Genomic DNA, 18,654 nt, shown 5'->3' with positions numbered 1-18,654 from the left:
TTGTTAATAGTGGATTCTAACCTAAAAAACTTGTGGTCTATTAATAATTGCATGTTTATATGTTTCCACTGAAGCTTTTGGAAACTCTGAAAATTATTCAAAGATCTCCAAGAAAACTGAGGCACATGGATTAGGAACCAGGGTTGGGAAGTGCTAGTATTCGGTATTGCTGTCTGTGTTTCCCTGTGACTGGAAGGTGGGAGGTGGTAGGGCAAGGCAATTCCACTTTGGATTCAGCCTGCCTGGGTTTAAAGCCCAGCTTTGTTGCTTACAAGGCCAATTTAGGCAAGTTAGCTAAACTCCCTTGGCTTCTTCATCTATAAAATGGGACTAATTTTAATATCAGTGCCTACCTTGTAGGACTTTTTAAGAATTAAATGAGATAATACATGTGAAGCATTTGCAAGAGTACCTGGTATTATGTAAGTGTGCTGTGACTGTAGGCTGTTGTGGCTGCCGTTAGTACTGGAAGTATTCAGAGTTCTGAGTTCCTACCATCCAAGCAGTGAGAATCATAGCTACTGTGTGTAAAACAACCTTTACACCCTAGAAATTTTCCATGGGTAATCTGCCAGGGTCACATGGTGAGTGACATAAAGGGATTGAAACAGGTCTGACTCCACATCCACTTTTTTGTATTGTTAACATGTTCCAGGTGGTACCTTGATCAGACTCTGTCAACAGCTTGTTAAGGGTAAAACCGGCTCTGGGTTTCCTAAGAGGCTTAGCAAGTGAATGGGTCTTTACATCCACTTGGGAATTCACAAACAGTGGCATTTCTTTCTTATTAGCGCCAAATGTTTCTCCAGAACTGACTAGATTTCCCCAAATTGTTATTAATAACTAAAATATCACAGCAACAGTTTTAAACAACACAGTCTAAAAATTACATAATCAACCCGTCCTTCAAAATTTTCCATCCTTCCTCATAACCAGTCACAGATTCTCTCTCTTAATCATTCTTCTGAGTATGGGGAACTATCTGGAAATTTCCAGAAAGGGCCCAAGTTGTCATAATTATTTTCTTTTCTGCAAAAGTTTATCATTTTCAAGACCACTAAACATGATGTGTTTCCTCTATCTTTATAATACTTCTCATTTCAATACATTTGCAAAAAAAAAAAAAAAAAAAAAAAAAAAAAAAAAAACCAAAAAACCCAAGACTTTCAAGATTATCTCCTCTCTTAAATTTCCACCAGTTCTTCACCATTCCCACAGTATGGTTCCTGATTCTTTTCCAGGGGCCTTTTCTAGAAGGTTTTCCTACCTCATTCATTTAATCTCCACACTGATTTTTGTTATCCTACAACTGCCTGCTTGCACTTTCTGACTAGGACACTTGGCCAATTTAACACTTACTAACCTCTTCTCTTTAAGGTTTCAATATTATAATATATTAAAAGACTAAAGTATCTTTTTTAAACCAACTTGCTGTCTTTGTTTCCTACTATTGGTTAGGAATCTGTTAACACATTCCAACTTTCATACTAGCAGCACTCTGTTAATTTAATTCATGGTTTTACTTTTTTTTCCTCTTTCCCTCAACCTGTGTTCTCACCAAATTCTGTAACTCGGCCTCCCCCAGTTTGGCTGCTTATGACTTTCCCTTCAAGCACTTTAAGGAAGTCTCTTTCCAAATCATTTTTTCTCATCTCTACTATGTTCTTGAAAGGCCACTTGTTGTGTGTGATGTATGTGTTTGGTAGGAAATCTACCAAAGCCCCTGAAGAGGCAATGTTTAGAATAGGGGTGTCAACTTCCCATGCCTGTGGGAGCCAGGCAGATAAATGTGTGAAACTGCTTATGGGAAGTGGCATGAACTTTGGCCTGCAGGAGAATTCAAGTCCCACCTAAATGGGGTTGGGAGGTGAGGAATGGGGATGGTGGCTACCCAACCCTGGACCAATTGTTGCCAGGTGGCAGCACTTCCTAAGGGAGCCTGAATCAGGATTTTTACATAAAATCTATGAAATGTTGACTACTTAAAAAGAAAAAAAGGAATATAAATCTGATCAAGTCTGTAGATGTAACTCCCAATTTACAGGAACTCTCTGAGATAGAGAAACACATAAAACAGCACCAAGGGAGGTAATCACCGATTTCAGATAGGAGAAACTCTACAAACAGTTTCTTCAACAAAATTTTTACAGCAATAGCAAGGAAAAAAAGAAAGGAGGGAAACCTATAAATTAAATAAAATTTAATCGTGTCAGTTGCACTGTATGGACTTTATTTGGATTTGAGCCTTGAACAAATAAATTAGTTTTTTTAAAAGATGACCTTTCATTTTTTGAATGCTATGATGTTCTGCTGTAATTAAAGAATGATTGTTCTTTGTTGGTGTGGTCTAGTACTGTGGTTATTTTTCTTTTTTAGTAATCCACATTTTAAAAGTATATTTTAAAAGTAATCTACATTTGTAAAACTTTTTATTTCAAAATACTTCAAACTTATAGAAGTGTTGCAAGAACAGTGCAAAAAAAAAAAAAAAAAAAAAAAAGATTCCTGTATACTCTTTACCCAGACCTTCCTGAACCATATGAAAGTTACAGACAACATTCTCTTTTACCCCTAAATATTTTAGTGTTTCTTTTCGGAGAGAAAACCCTTTTTCTTAGAATATTTAGCTTTTAGAGAATCATACTAAATCACACTAAAATATTTAGAAATTATACGATGTCTGAGATTTGCTTCAAAATAATACAGAAGGAGATTTACATGAAACAAGATTGGCTAGCAGTTGACAATTGTCAAAGAACTAACAAGGAGTTCATTAAACTAGCCTCTACTACATATGTTTAAAGATTTTCATAAAGTTTTAAAAGGTTGGCCGGGCGCGGTGGCTCAAGCCTGTAATCCCAGCACTTTGGGAGGCCGAGACGGGCGGATCACGAGGTCAGGAGTTCGAGACCATCCTGGCTAACACAGTGAAACCCCGTCTCTACTAAAAAAAAATACAAAAAACTAGCCGGGCGAGGTGGTGGGCGCCTGTAGTCCCGGCTACTCGGGAGGCTGAGGCAGGAGAATGGCGTAAAAACCCGGGAGGCGGAGCTTGCAGTGAGCTGAGATCCGGCCACTGCACTCCACCCTGGGCGACATAGCGAGACTCCGTCTCAAAAAAAAAAAAAAAAAAAGGTTATGTTAATAAAAGTATTTATTTAAAATGACATAAAATGCTTCTGCTAGGATGTTAAGTAGACAAGCAGGTACATAGTTTGTCTACAAATTACTATCTCAACTATTAAAAAATACACCATGCATAGATAAAAGGCTGAAGGGATCCGTGCCAAAATGTTCAACACTCCAAATTACCTCATAGTAGGGATATACTACTTTTATAATTTGAAAAAAAAAAAAAGTAATATCATTTTAAAACCAAGAAACAAAAATATTGGCAACTCATTCAACTAAAAACATTGTTAGAAGTGAAACAAACACACAGGTGGACTGAATCTGGCCAATAGGGCCCCAGTTTACAGGTTTCCAATTAGAAAATGGGCCTGCAAAACCCATTAGGTCCCTCGGGCCACATGTGGCCTGATACCTGTTTTTGTGTAGCCTATAAGCTAAGAATAGTTTATACATTTTTTACTTATTGGGAAAAAATCAAAAGGAGAATATAAACATAGCTCGTTTTACTGCACTCCACTTTATTGGGTTTGTAGATACTGTGGTATTTTTTTTTACAGGTTGAAGGTTTCTGGCAACCCTGCGTCAAGCAGGTCTGACTGGTGCCATTTTCCTAATAGCATGTGCTCACTTTGTGTCTCAGTGTCACATTTTAGTAATTCTAACAATATTTCAAACTTTTCCATTATCATTATATGTGTTATAGTGATCTGATGTTACTATTGTAATTGCTTTGGGGTGCCATGAACCACGCCCATATAAGATGGTGAACTTTATTGATAAATGTTTATGTTCTGACTGTTCCACTGACTGGCCATTCCCTACCTCTCTTCCTCTCCTTGGGCCTCCATATTTCCTCATCTACAAAAATACTGAAATTAGGCCAATTAACCCTACAATGGCCTCTAAATGTCCAAGTGAAAGGAAGAATTGCACATTTCTCACTTTAAATCAAAAGCCAGAAACAATTAAACTTCATGAGGAAGGTATATTGAAAGTCAAGACAGGCCAAAAGCTAGCCCTCTTGTGCTAAGCATTTAGCCAAGTTGTAAGGAAAAGTTCTTGAAGGAAATTAAAAGTGATACTCCAGTGAACACGGAAATGATAAGAAAGCCTTATTGCTGATATGGAGAAAATTTGAGTGGTCAGGATAGAGGATCAAATGAGCCACAACATTCCCTTTAGCCTAAGCCTAATCCAGAGTGAGGCCCTAACTCTCCTCAATTCTAGGAAGGCTAGGAGAGGTAAGGAAGCTGCAGAAGAAAAATGTGAAGCAAGCAGAGGTTGGTTCATGAAGTTTAAAAAAGAAGCTGTCTCCATAACATAAAAGTGCAAAGTGAAGTAAGTGCTGATGTGGAAGCTACAGCAAGTTATCCAGAAGATCTAGCTAAGACAATTGATGAAGGTGGCTACATTAAACAACATATTTCCAATGTAGACAAAACAGCCTTCCACTGGAAGAAGATGTCACCTAGGACTTTCATAAATAGAGAGGAGAAATCAGTGCCTGGCTTCAAAACTTCAAAGGACAGGCTGACTCTCTTGTTAGGGGCTAATGCAGCTGGTGACTTTAAGTTGAAGCCAGTGCTCATTGACCATTATGAAAATCTTAGGGCCTTTAAGAATGATGCTAAATCTACTCTGCCTGTACTCTATTAATGGAACAACAATGACTAGATGACAGCAGATCTAGTTTAGTGAATATTTTAAGCCCACTGTTGAGACCTACTGCTCAGAAAAAAGATTTCTTTCAAAATATTACTGCTCATTGACAATATACCTGGTCATCCAAGAACTGTGATGGACATGTACAAGGAGATGAAGGTTGTTTTCATGCCTGCTAACACAACATCCATTCTGTAGTCCTGATCAAAGAATAATTTTTACTTTCAAGTCTTATTAAAAATATATTTCATAAGGCTGTAGCTGCAATAGACAGTGATTGCTCTGATGGATCTGGGCAAAGCAAATTGAAAACCTTTGGGAAAGGATTCACCATTCTAGATGCCATTAAGAACATTCATGATTAATGGAAGGAGGTCAAAATATCAACATTACCAGGAGCTTGGAAGAAGTTGGTTCCAACCCTCATGGATGACTTTGAGAGATTCAAGACTTCAGTGGAGGAAGTAACTGCAGATGTGGTGGAAATAGCAAGAGAACTAGAAGTGGAGCCTAAAGATGCGACTGAATTTCTGCAATCTTATTATAAAACTTGATCAGATGAGGAGTGGCTTCTTATGGATGAGCAAAGAAAGTGGTTTCTTGAGGTGGAATCTATTCCAGGTGAAGCCACTGTGAACCTTGTTGAAATGACAACAAAGGAGATATAATACTACATAAATTTAGTTGATGAAGCAAGGACAAAGTTTGAGAAGACTGACTCTACTTTTGAAAGAAATTTCTACTGTGGGTCAAATGCTATCAAACAGTGCCACATACTAAAGAGAAATATTTTGTGAGAGTCAATAAATGCAGCACACTTCACTGTTGTTTTATTTTAATAAATTGCCACCCCAACCTTCAGCAACACAACACTGTTTAGTCAGCAGCCTTCAACATCCAGGCAAGACCCTCCGACTGCAGAAAGATTATGACTTGCTGAAAGCTCAGATATTGGTAGTAAATTTTAGCAACAAACTATTTTTAAACTAAGGTATAAACATTTTTGTAGACATAATGGTATTACACACTTAAAAGACTACAGTATAATGCAAACACAACTTTTACATGCACCGGGAAACTAAAAAGTTTGTGCACCTTGCTTTATTGCAACATTTGCTGTATTGAAGTAGCCTGGAACCGAACCTGTGATATCTGAGGTATGCCTGAATTTCATGATGTGAAAATTATATGAAATGCAGATTTCAGAGTTTATAAGTGAAGTTTTGAGACACAGTCACATTCATTCATTTCTGTATCTATGAATGATAGTATATCTATCATTATTACTATACTTAATATTACAGATTGTTGTACTTTGAATTTCATCAATACAAAATTTATGAAAATTTGCTTTGTCAATTGTTACATAAGTACCTATGAATTATCTTCAGTTTTGCCTTGACCCACTGTTAAATTAAATGTATAGGAGGCCATTGATTTAGACTGGCTCCTGCACTAAGCCCCAAGAGACCAAACCAAAATGGAGTCACTCACGCTAAAGTTCCACATCACCAAACTGAAATGAAGTTGTTTATCTGACTTGAGAAATTAGGAGAGAGATAATAGGCCAATTTTAGTCACAATAATAAAGAAGTCCCCTCTGCTTTAATCTTTATAAGGAAAACTACCTGCAGTAACCTGATGTTAACCAATCTGCTTTTTGTATTATGTTATTTCCTTATAACTGCCTAAGCTACCTTATAAAAACCAACTGTTCTGCCATGCCCAACAGAGTACCTTCCTATTTCTTATAGATAGCATGTTGCCTGATTCACGAATTGCTAATAAAAACCAAGTAGATCTCTAAACTCAATTTGTTGAAAATTTGTTTTTTTCATGCCATAAAGCGTAAAGTATTTGTTGTCTGATTCTTTATAGAAAAAGTTTGTCAGCCCCTGGTTTAGAACTGGCCCTTCCCTGTGACCTCAAGGCAGCTTTAGTAGAAAGAGCACTGGTCTAGGAGTCACACATGGTTTCATTCCACCACTTAACTCTCCAAGAGACCTTGAGAAATCCCATCTTCTCTGGGCTACGGTTACCTCAAAGATAGAGTGAAAAGAGTAAAATCAACAAGGCAACTGAAACTTGTAGTTCAGATTCCCATAAGAGCTTAGCAGGAAGTACAGGGATGACGCAGTGCTAAATGCTGGTATGCCAGCCAGGTGTGGTCTCCTGGAGACCAAACGATTTAAACAATCAGAATATCCTTTGAGGATGGCTCCACAGGCACTCAGACCCGGGGCTGGATAGGCTGGTGAAGGAAGGAAGAGGAAGGCTCTGGGGGTTCCCAAAGCAAAGTAGCATGCCTGCAGTGGGCAACCTGACTTTGGGGAAAATAATTTCCAAAATCTGCAGTGTACAGCAGGTATTTTGGGTAGGTCGTCGGTCTGTGCTTTGTAGAAGACCAAAAGCACCTGATCACACAACATGAATAAAAAGTCTGCTTATTTCATTTAATGTTTAATTCAGATCTAGTACAGGAACAGGGAGGAGGGTGGTAGGGGGTGGTGGGGAGTTGTGGTAAGGGGGCCCTCTGGCATCCTCAGCATGTAGAATAGGAGACTTGGGATAGAAATGGAAAGTTCAGGCTGGGCGCAGTGGCTCACGCCTGTAATCCCAGCACATTGGGAGGCCGAAGCGTGCAGATCACGAGGTCAAGAGATGGAGATCATCCTGGCCAACACGGTGAAACCCCGTCTCTACTTAAAAAAATACAAAAATTAGCTGGGCGTGGTGGTGCTTGCCTACAGTCCCAGCTACTCAGGAGGCTGAGGCAGGAGAATCGCTTGAACCCAGGAGGCGGAGGTTGCAGTGAGCCGAGATTGCGTCACTGCACTCTAGCCTGGGCGACAAAGCGAGACTCCGTTTCAAAAAGAAAAAAGAAAAAAAAAATGGAAAGTTTATATGACTCTGCAGTAAATCACCTTTAAAGACATCAATCTCTAAGCGCTTCACAATAGGCAACATGGGGCAATTAAGTAGCAAGGCCAACATTATGAGCGAAGCCAGAGAGTACATCATAGCACCCAGTCTGTATGCAGTAGGCCTGCAACCTGCATTGAGGGTCTCTCCTGAGCCTTCTTTTTCTAGTTGCAATCCCTTCCCACTTTCTCCCTGGTACCTTGCTCCCCCAGCTCCATGGCGCAGCAGAGCGGCATCTCCTTTTGTCCCCCAGCTGCCTCCTGACTGCTTCCTTTGTTCCCTCTTTCTTACCTTCTGCATCCTCACCCTGCCCCGTGCTGCCCTCTCTATCTACAGCCAGCTCCCCATTTTGCTTCCCAGATGACCACCCCATTCTCTTCAGCATTGTTTCCCCAGTACCCTGAGTACTTCAGAGAATCTTTCCATGGTGTAGTTCCTTCCTTTCCCTGCTCCAGGTTCCTCTCTTCCCTTCCTCAGTTCAAGAAGCAAGAGAAAAGGAAAAATAAATAAATTAATTTAAAAAAAAAATGACAAGGGCACTGCCCTTCTGGGATTTAACCACACTCTCAGCTGGTGGCTTTTGTTTTCTGGCTTCACTGGCTTGTAAGGCCCTCGGGGCAGGGACTCTACGTCATGCTCAGCACTGGGGAAGGTCGGCAGGATTGTTAGGCCTTAATTAGCGCAAGGCCTCAGACAGGGTGGGAGATTTTAGCAAGCAAGAGGAAAAGAAATTTCAAAATATCCATTTGGCAGCAATGACCACAGAGTAAGGAAGAGGATTGTTTGATTGTAGAAAGCATGTAATAAAAGCCTCCACTGCTTTTCATGAGCACAGAAAGAATATTTACACTGGCATTTTTCAAACCAAACAGCACCAGAAAACAAACTCCCTCCACAGGCCAAACAGAGAGTGTAGACACAAGTGCTAGTCCTGAACCCTGAGCAGGAATTGCTGCAGAAGCAAGGAGGACATTAAGGGGGAAAAATGCAAAATGAGTTATGAGATCAAAAGAGCAATTTTCTGGTCAATGAGACATTTAGGCTAAGGCAGTGGCATGCTGGGATCACCTAACAAAGACAATTGATTTTGCAACTGGTCTCTGATTTACCTGCTGCCCAGAAAACCTTCTGCAGAACAGCCAGCATGGAGACCCCCCACTGTCAGCCAGGGAAGGTAAAAAAGCATCTTGCCTGCATCACAAATTCAAATTTTTGCATTCGAGGGCTTCTCAACTTAACATCTGCTCATGAATGCAAAAGTGGCAGCCGTTATTGAGGTCACCTGGCAAAGCAGGCAGACCAGCTTGGAGAAGGGCAGCCAGACATACGGTGGCTTATTAGGAGCCAAGACATCTCGGGAAGGTGGTGAGGTCAAGACACAAAGTCCGAGTGAAGAACTGTCCTTGTCATCAGCTGAAATGCCCCAAACTGAGTGATGGCCTCCAGCGAACAGCATAAAAGGCCATTAAGAGAACAGCACGCCATTTATTTCTTCCTGGAACAGGGAGGATACACAATTGTGCTTGTCCATACAATGCTCTACCCTTGTGTGGGAACCTGACTGCAGTTTCATAGGGGACCATGTCGTATTTCATTCTGCTTGGCTTATAGCAGTGTCTGGCACATAGCAGATGCTCAAAAAATGCTCAAAGAAGTAAACTGAATTGTTGCAGTCTCCTTCCCCACTAATGGGCAGAGAGCCCCTTTACACCAGTCCCCTTCCCCCACTCTACTACAAAGGAACTGAACAAGCTTGTCTTCATGTAGTGGAATGTTTCAGGACCTCTCAAAACCAAATGAAGTATAACATGCCAGCCAGGCCACCTCTGCTGTGATAAGCAAAGTCTGCTAAGTAATGAATCAATCTTAGAAGGTGCTTCTGAAATGTTTAGAAGGCTCAAAAGAGCCTTATGGTTTCTAACTCGCATAGCAAACTTCTCCCTTTGTTCCCTGACCTTTGTCAACAGACTAACCTGAAAAGCATGAAAGACTTCTGGTTCTTAAGAAGATTTTTTTAAAGAATGACTTGCTCTAATAGAGAAAAAAAAATCTCACTAGTTCTTTAGAAAGCCACCAACAGGCAAAGATGTGTGCAGAGCTGAAGCATTTTAGCAAAACCTGAAAAAAACTTCACTCTCGTGGGAGGCATTTTAGGACTAAGACAATCTACTGGCCAGATGAGATGAGACAGACCCTTCCACCATTTTGCCTTTGAAAAAAATTCAATGACTATCTCAATGTTTTGCCATTGGTTTAAATTCTGGAATTCTTATGAAAAATAAAGCAAGAGGCTTCTCAGAAATTTCTTTACTCTGAGAGGTCTTTCTTCTGTGGATTTCTTGGGTTGACACTGAATCTGTGCCAGAATTTCATCACCACCTAGCACTGCAACATACTGTACCTTCTGAAGCAGTTTCAGGGTCGTGATTGGGTCAAAGGCAATGACCCCATGAGTACCAGACTCTGGGAGTTTGACTGGCCAACACCAGTCACAGGGACCCGGGCCATCCTCTTACTGTAGGGGAAGCTTACCTAAATAAGCCTCAGCCCTTGAAGCTGTCAGACTTGGCTCTGAGACAGCAACATTTACACAAAGAAAGGAAAGTTTGAAGGCTGAGCATGAGCGCTCCTCAGCCTGGTAATGCCCCACGTCAGATCTTCACCTGACTAGATTCTTCTCAGCACACAGATCTCCACTTAAATGCCACATCCTCAGAACATTCTGATCAAACATTCTAAAGTGGCTCTCCTCCCTAGAACCACATAACCCTCACTTTTTATTTTTTTTAATTAAAAAAAATTTTTTTTTAGAGAAAAAGTCTTGCTTTTTTGCCCAGGCTGGAGTGCAGTAGTATGATTCTAGCTCACTGCAACCTCGAACTCCTGAGCTCAAGTAATACTCCTACCTCAGCCTCCCGAATAACTAGGACTACAGGTACACACCAGCCACTATGTCCAGTTAATTTTAAAAATTTTTTGTGGAGATGGGGTCTTGCTATGTTGCCCAGGCTGGTCTCAAACTCCTGGTCTCAAGCAATTCTTCTGTCTTGGCTTCCCAAAGTGTTGGGGTTACAGGCATGAGCCACCGTGCCTGGACCACTTTCATTTTAAAATTTTTAATTTTCCTCTGTGTACTCGCCTTCTTTATTTACATCTATATTTTTGCTTATTCCCCTCCCCACAAGCACCCTCCCGGCCTCTGGAATATGCCTGGCATATAATAGATGCTTAATAAATGTGTGGACTGTTTATTTACCAAGAGAGCTGTTAAGAACAGCATTTCCTCTAGAACGGAGCTATTAGAACGAACCACATGGTACCAGGAACTCAAAGACTTAGCATGACTTAGTACTAAAGAGAAAGTGCTAGATCTCTTTCTAGATTCTTCTCACATAACAGTGAAGAGGCTCTAAGTCATAGTCTGATTACCAGTCCATCTCTGGGAGATCCATGGAAATGGATGAGGTAGATCAATACCACTCTAGTATTATGGCAAGAGATGCAATCTTGGTATTACAGGATTATAAATATTATAGTATTTTATATTATAAATCATTCCAACAGAAAACCACATATTTGCCCATTTTGTTTTGGTGAGAACAGTGCAATTGTTTGCACAGTCTTCTTGTCGCACCTGCTCTGGCCTGTCCAGTAAAAATACTGGAGCCAAAAAGTGTAAATGGGTTCAGGATAGCTTTTCAAACAATGAGATGGGGTAAATGCCATCCTCTACAGTTATCAAGAAGCATTTTCAGCTACTCTTGGAAATTCAATAATAATTGTAAATGGGTAAGTTTAGGAAAGCTTGGTGCCTTATCAAGATTGCTGTGAAATATGAAGGCAAAGTATTCAGGTGAAACACAACGAAGTAATATATAGTAATTATTATTCTATTCACTGATTTATTTATTAGAATGACAATGATACGATACACTTCCCAACAATCTTATTTGGCTTTCTAGATCCTTGAGTTGGGTTTAAAATTCTTTTAGGCAAGACTAAGAGCAACATAAGTGAATAATGCCACAAAAAAACCCCATTAAGTATGAAAATCTACAAGATGACGCAACCATGCTTGAGTTACAAACAAAAGAATCGACATTCTACAAAGAAGAAATACACTGTTAAATCTATCATGCATTCATTTTAATGGTAAAACAATTGCATTGCATCCATCTAATCTTGTTATTAAGATTCAAATAGGTGCAAAATGATTACTTTGTACTGGCCTATCAAAACAGAAGACATTGTAGTTATAAGCTTTCTGACTAGCAGTAGTGTTTTAATTATAAATGCCTGGCTCATTATTTGCTCAAGAGTGAATGACAATTAGCTTGATCCTATTGCAACTGTTAATGCTGTTGGTACGGAAAAAATGGGCAATATTGAATCAGGTTTCTGATATTTCCCTTCAGTTTACAATCTTCTGATTGATACTATATTCAAAATATACTTAGTCATTTAAAGTCACAGGCAAGAAGGAAAATGGCTCCCAACAGCCAAAAAAAAAAAGGTGTTGCAGGAAGGGTATTTCATGGCAAGCCTGGAGAACAAAATCAGTATGAGATGAGTCACGTTCTAAAATAATTGAACCAGAGAAAGACTCCAAGCAAAATATTTTAGTTGGCCACAAAACAACATGACAACAACCACCACCACCCTTCAGCCCATTAGAAAGGTTCAATTCTACGATAGTGCTATGGAATAGAATATTAGATAAACTGCTAGAATAAAGCAACCATTTACACAGATGGTTTTGAATCTCAATGTTCTTCACATTGAAGCAAACCTCGGGGAGGTTTCAGGTTTAGCACCATCTTCCTAACACATCTATAGAGATATTTCCACAAAGGTTCAGGGTGCACTTGTCATTGGAGGCGTAGGCTTGGATTTGGGTCCTTTTCTACCGAGAGCACTGAGGTTACCAATGGAGGGATCAGGGAAGGCAAGAGCACAAGCATTTTCTGATTCTCAGAATTTCTGAAATACCTTTTGTTTCAGTGGCGCTGGTGAACTTGTGATAATGAAACTACACCTCTGTACACAAACCTTGACCTGCATTCTGGAGCATATTGCAAAGAAAACCTTAATTTTGAAAGTGTTGAGCACAAAGGAGGGAGAGAAAAGCTGTCACTGTGCAAGCTTTCTCTATATGTTTAGAAACATGGCTTAATTTTTAAGGCTTGAAGACCGCATTAAAACCATCTGAAACCAGTTCAGATTCTATATGAGAGGAAAAAGAACTGTAAATTTTTCATTAAACATTTGTTTCCTTTTTAAAGACATTCTTTTGCATATCTGTTATTGCATGTTGAAATACGATTTGGTTACCAAGGAAACAGGTTCTGGCCCAGTGTTAAATTTGAAACTAAAATATATTTGAGAAGTTAAGCTCAAAAGAAAGAGCTCATGAAATTATTTTGAAAAGTGCCAGAACCACAGCTATATGGTCTGCAATGAACCATTCTAGGGGCTCGGTTTCATTCAGTGAAGCTCTATTTCTGTTAAGAGGGCCATCTATATTTAATATTTCCCTCTTTGAAAATTGCAACTCCTCATCTCCCCAAATTATATACATAATATAATATATTCTTGTATATTACCTAAAATTAATTTTGGAAGCATATTAGTTTTTATTTTCATCTTTCATATAACACGTTTAAAGACCGCTTCTTAAAATTTAAATATTTTTAATGTTTCTTATTAAGCTTGTTTACGCTCTTTGAAATCATCTCCAGAAACCCATTTATTTTTAGTTTCAAGCTGAAATGGAGCTGAATCATCACTCTTTTCAAAAAATTCTTTTGTTGTCTAATGGCACCACACCTATCATATATATGATTTTTTAAAAAATTAATCTCCCTTTTATGGCAGAATCATTTAGTAAGTTTGTAAAAGCTATACATTTATATACTATCTGAAGAGCAGAGGCTATCCAATTAAAAACCCTCCCCCAAAAGATTACAACTGTCTTATTTAATTTTTGTTTTTTTAAAAGTCATATTCTAATGCATCTAATGTTCTTGCTGCATGGCTAAAAAAAAAACTATAAAAACATGCAAATTTCAACCTACCTGTATGCATCACTTAATGCAGTGCTAGCATGACAAGACACTCAGCCATTTTTATGTAAAGCGATGGAGACCAACTGATTTCTCTGTCTTCTTGCTCACAAGTTTTAGATGCAATTGTCACATACACACAAAAATCATACGCAGAACAGCTTGAATGAACTGTGATCACAGAACTGAATTTATCAACAGGAAAACAGGATTGAAAAAAGAAGTTTCTCATCCAAGGTTTCTCTGAGACTGCAACCAAGGAGGTGGTGTGTTGAATTTTTTTCCCCTTCCTCCTCTGAGAGTTCAAAGCTCGGAGCTGACCACTGCAAAGGCCACTGTCACATTTGCTGAAAATCAAACCACTGATACCAGCATTGAAAATACAAATTTGAGAACCCAAGTTGCTTGCACATGATGGAGTGCATAAGAGTTAAAAATAGAATCCACCTTGCCTCCTACCTGCATAATAAACATGTAAGTTTCAAGTGTTTAATTTGATATTCACATTAATTAACAATACAACATACATTATTTAAAAGACAGCAAATGCACGAAGAAAGGAGAGACACCATCTGGTAGCAGAGTTTTGTTGTTGTTTTTGTTTTTAGGGTTTGTGGGGGGTTTTGGTTTTGTTAAAAAAAAAAGGTAAAATCATATTTTGAATGTGATGTAAAGCAAACATCCAGAAGCAAATGAATCGGAAATGAAAGGTGATGTTGAAATATCTAAGGCTGTAATGAGGCAAAAACAAGTCTTCGCTACCAGATGATATGGCATACAGAGCATTTACATACTCACATCTGAAATACTAGGCAACGTGTAATGAATTCTAGACACAGCATGCACACACAGCACAAGCACGACTAATCCTGCCTGCCATCTTAGGCTCGCAGAAGCAAGATACGTACTGCATGCAGCACACGAGCACTGGGGAAGGAGGAGGCAAGGGACAGCTCACCTTAAATGCAGTATCTGATTAATGTTGTAAGTGACATTGCATATCAGCCTCAGAGTCTTGGTTCAACTGGGTAGGAGGGAACAAAGAAAAATGTCATCAACTGGTGATGCAAGATGAGCCCAATCACTAAACACTGTTTAGCAAACTCCAAATTCTGCAACCAGACAGAAGGCATTTCATACACTTAAGCAGAGCTGCTCCACAATGAATGTGTCCTTCTGCTTCTGAGAATCAAACAATCCTTTTGCTAAGGAAGAAAATAAGCTGGAAAGAACACTCTCATATTCTCTTCTTGAAGAAAGCTTTCAATACAGTATGTATCTGGTCCGGGATGCATTTTATAGATTGTTAATTTTATAGAATTGCTAAGAAAAAACCAAAACTGTTAAGCTCTTGCAAAGTAAAGAATAATTTTGATAAAGGGTATAGCATTTCTAGATTATTTTTCAAAACCCTAAATGGTGCCGGCAGGCTTGTAGAAGAATGCATGATCAGCTGTCTGTATCCGTGCTATAACCTTTAACCACGAGCAGTGTAAATGTATCCTGCTAAATGGATCTGCAGTACAGAGCGGCAGATACCGCCTCAGAATTTTATTAAAATATGAATGGATTTTTTAAAACTTGGAAGCAGAATAAAATCAGAACAGAAAAATAAATTGATGCTGAATTCCTCTGGCTGTATAGCTGACCATCATGAACGATAAAAGCTATCCTTAGGATACTGACCTAAATAATACGAAGACTTACAGCAGCATACTGTATGCGTTCAGAACATAGAAAATGCAAAATGATTTTTCTTCTCCCTCCCCCTCCAAAAGCTAAATTTTAAAGTAACAAGCCATTAATAGGAATACCAAAAGGCTATAGATAGTACATACTGTAAGAGAAGAAATCGTATTGTGCTGAGATGCAATGTTTCTTTGTTTTACTTTGAGGCTTATTTTAGCTACGCTTGCATGATGACATTGACATCAGGAGGTCAGTGCTGACACCGGGTTGATATCTGTTTTATGAGTGAAATGTTTTCCGAAAATTAAATCTCATCTACTCAAACACGAAATTTCATGTCATCTTCAATACCACCTCCCTACCCCCACTGCTCAGGATTGATGGGATTTAGTTTGGCGGTATGTAATAAATTGGAATCACCTTCTGCAGATACTCCACTACGTAATGGTGAGGAATTAATTTTTTAAATAAAAAACCTTCAAGAATTCTTATGCACCCCCTTTCATTCCTTCCTATCAACACACACACACACACACACACACACACACACACACACACACTCGAAGCTCGAATTGCAATGAAATGTTTAACATGTGGAACAAAAACTGTTGAAAGAGCTGCTTATTCAGGATTTTAAAGAAATGCCTAATAAGCAAATACGGTTTTGCTACAAAACCAGTGTCACCAGGTCCCCAAAGAGGAAAACAGCATAGCTTGCTAGCAAAATTTCCTCCAGACCCTGCCGGCAGGTAAAAAAACAAAAAAGCATTTTATTTGCCATGCTGTATAAAACAAGAAGTCTTTTATTTTTAAGGAAATAGAACAGATTCTTTTCCACTCTATTTCTTTAGCTACAAAGAAACCATACCCACCCCCACCCGTAGATCCTGGACATAAGCCAACATTTTTATAAAATGCTGAGACTGATTTTGAATATGTAATATTTATAGTTTTCTTCTTCTTATCTCTCCAAAAGTCTTTAATTGCCTATTGCCTCACTGAATATGCTGTTGTTAATTTTAACGTGTGCAAAAATGAGTTGATATTTTCTGGGGTTGCTAGTTTTCCAGCACCTCAATCTTCTGTAAGGACTGGCTGAAAATAATCAGGTTAGCAACATATTGAAGTTCCCCAGAATTTTTTTAAAAGAGAAAATATGTTCAAACACCTCAGCTGAGGTACTAGGTTTCACAACTGGATCTTTTGTTTCTAGCTCTCATTCTATCTCCTGCCCCAGAGCATAAGTGATTTTTAGCTTAGTGTGTGGAATGTAGCCTGCCTTCCTATATCCTATATACTTTAAAGTCTCTGAGTTGAGTTCTCCAGATGGTCGGTCATACCTGAACCATAGCGAGAGTCCTCTTCTCTTTGGAGTACATCTCTCTCTCACAACTACTCCAGAAATAAATGTGGCTCTAACGAAAACAGTAGCTCCTGGTCTCATACCAATAGTGGAACCATCTTCCCCACCCCCACATCACTGCTCTATGAGTTCTGGTTAGCATTGACAGCATCAGAAAATTAGAATGGAGTGTCCTTAGGCCAATTCCTCCTTTACCATGGGGGTTGAGAATTAGAGGGATGATCACGGTGAGTTATAAGGCACCAATTCAATATATGGTCATCTATGAAGCAGAGTCCTTAGAGTGGGGTGGGAGGAGGTTGACGCAAACACCTAGGCATTGAATGCTCTTCATGTCTGTTGAGATATTCCCCATTAATGACGTCTGAAAGCTAGACGTTCATTTAAAAATACTCACAAATTATTATCATGTAGGCTAAATATACACGTTACGGAATCAACTCTGACCACATAGAACTAAGTCGTCTGCCTCCTCTGTCGGGAATAATAAATGACAGTGACAACAACAGTAATCCATATTAGGCTCCCAGGAGATGAGTAAATAGTATTCTATTCCCTTTACAGGGAAAGGTGGTGAATGTGGTCAGGTCCCCTACTGGTACTTGTAAGCCAGATGCCAGGGCAGTTTCCAAACCCCCTATGGGGTTCTCTGTCCACCCTCAGCCTAAAAGCCACGTATTGGTTTATTTTGTGATGTACCAAGACACTCATTCAGTAAATGTGGTACGTTTACCAGACCTGCTCGAGTTAAACAAATACGAACTATAGTTGAAAATATTCAAAGCAATGAGCTTGTTTAGGCAGACATTATCAACTAGTAAATCCTGTTTTATACTTTCAGAAAACCATGATCATGCCTGAATTACTTAAGCTTTGTCATGATTACTAGTGGCAAGGGTATGCATTCACTTATGATTTTAAAAAATTGCGTGCTTCTCATCAGCCTCCTCGGGGCATGTGCACAAACATTAATTTAAAAGGCAAATCCCTTTTCCACAGTGAACATTTTAGCCTGTTTCTGCCACTTTGACGAGTCAAATACGAGGAACCCGAAATAATCTGGCAGGCACAGGCTGGAAAAGGACAGAGCTAGAAGTGAAGGGTGAGCCTTTCACTTTGATTAACGTGCTTACTTGCTCGCGGTCTCGTTGTTCCGCAGGCTGAGCTAATTTTCTTTGCAGTCCTGTGGGTTAAAGTTAAATTGCACGGCTAATGCAATGTACATAATTCAAGTATGAACAAAGCTTGACTCTCTATGTTTTTAAAAAAACATAAAGTCAGGGCACTGAGTCCCAGAGGAATACTTGGTTTATAAACATTTGGATCAGTTTGCATGCTCCTTTATGCTGTTCACCACATTAAACATTACAGTTGGGTTCTTTTTACACCTAATAGAGATAGTCAACATTTGTGGGTACATTGTTGTCAGGTTAGGTTATTCTAATTGAAATAAAAAAATAAAAGTGTTTACCAATTACACTTTTGCTTAAATTCTTAGTATTTAAAAAGTTTAAGTTTTTTAATGAAGTTGGTTATTAAATCTGTCTATAGTGTATTTAGTCCTGGAAACAACACGGTGACTTAATTTACCAATGAACAAAAATGCCTTTGGATTTTTGAGAAAGTTCAATGCTACTTTGAACATCTACATCTTCCCTAGAGACCTGGGCAGGAACTTCTGCCTTCCGCATTGATCAGAGCTAAAATGTCTATACTAGCTACCCTTATGGAGGACCTACTACATTCTCAATATTTTAGCTACATGTCCAATGTTTATTTCATTATAACCCAATAATTCTGCAAGCTGAGTATCATCAATTTTAG

At 39.0% G+C, this 18,654-nt stretch overlaps 1 protein-coding gene across 12 annotated transcripts in view; it reads right to left on the bottom strand.

Moving 5' to 3' along the window:
• Positions 1–18,654, bottom strand: part of ZBTB38 (zinc finger and BTB domain containing 38) — a 125,612-nt gene that overhangs the window by 48,903 nt on the left and 58,055 nt on the right. For 4 of the 12 annotated variants that reach the window (XM_050778019.1, XM_050778023.1, XM_050778025.1 and 1 more), the window contains one exon: positions 14,737–14,802. The exons of 1 other annotated variant lie outside the window; for it this stretch is intronic. The gene's annotated coding sequence lies outside the window, so the exon portion shown is untranslated. Of the gene's footprint in view, positions 1–5,187; positions 5,433–13,790; positions 14,238–14,736; positions 14,803–14,918; positions 15,565–15,616; positions 16,081–16,807; positions 18,323–18,654 lie in introns of those variants that run through there. 7 more of the 12 variants (XM_050778045.1, XM_050778039.1, XM_050778006.1 and 4 more) reach the window with 7 other exon arrangements.

The sequence above is a fragment of the Macaca thibetana genome, chromosome 2 (genome assembly GCF_024542745.1).
Source record: "Macaca thibetana thibetana isolate TM-01 chromosome 2, ASM2454274v1, whole genome shotgun sequence".
NCBI lineage: Eukaryota > Metazoa > Chordata > Mammalia > Primates > Cercopithecidae > Macaca > Macaca thibetana.
Note: the sequence above shows the minus strand (reverse complement) of the source record. Positions and strands in the feature narration are given on the sequence as shown.